This window comes from Myotis brandtii, unplaced genomic scaffold, assembly GCF_000412655.1.
Source record: "Myotis brandtii unplaced genomic scaffold, ASM41265v1 scaffold1102, whole genome shotgun sequence".
NCBI lineage: Eukaryota > Metazoa > Chordata > Mammalia > Chiroptera > Vespertilionidae > Myotis > Myotis brandtii.
In genome coordinates, this window is record NW_005353757.1 from 813,182 (window position 1) to 814,232 (window position 1,051).

Here is a 1,051-nt window from a genome sequence, read left to right on the forward strand (position 1 = left end):
GCTGGCTGAAGCCAGGCTGACTGAAAGCCGGTTTCTGGGGTTTTGTTTAGCTTCTATATTTGCAACATAGTTGCTTAGAGTTGCAGCTGAGAGACCGGCAAGTCAGGCGGGGAACGTTGGAGTCTGCCATCACTGGAGCAAGCAAGCCTCCCTGTTCGCTTCAGTGCATGGCTGCCGGCCGCCATCTTGGCTGACAGTTAATTTGCATAAGGATAGCTGATTAGCCAATGGGAAGGGTAGCGGTCGTACGCTAATTACCATGTTTCTCTTTTATTAGTGTAGATTCATGGGATTTTTAAAATTAGTGTCATAAATCAGTTATCCAAATATTTTTCTCTTTTGAAAGAAATTTTTTCTTTTTCAATTACAGTTGACATTCAATACTGTATTAGAGGTGTACAACATAATGGTTAAACCTTTATATAACTTGTGAAATGATGCCCCCAATAAGTCTTGCATCCACCTGACATCATACATATAGTTATGACAACATCTTTGACTATATTCCTTAAACTGTACTTTATCTCTCCATGACTATTTTGTAACTGCAAATTTGTATTTCTTAATCTCTCCAATTTTTCCCACACAGTCTCCCAGTCCCCCTCCCATCTGGCAACCCATGTTTGTTCTCTGTACTTATGAGTTTATTTCTGTTTTGTTTGTACATTTATTTTGCTTTTTATATTCCACAAATAGATGAAATTATATGTTTGTCTTATTTCACCTACTATAAAAGCCTCTAGGTCCAATCGTGTTGTTGCAAATGGTACGATTTCATTCTTTTTTATGGCTGAATAATATTCCATTGTATATATGTACCACAACTTCTTAATTGAGCTGATACTGGTTAATGAAATTATATAGGTTTCAAGTATACAACCCTATATTATATAATCGGTACACTGCATTGTGTGTTCACCATCCAAAGTCAAATCTTCAGTCACTATATATATATATATATCTACACTAATAAAAGAGAAACATGGTAATTAGCGTACAACCGCTACCCTTCCCGTTGGCTAATCAGCATATCCTTATGCAAATTAACTGT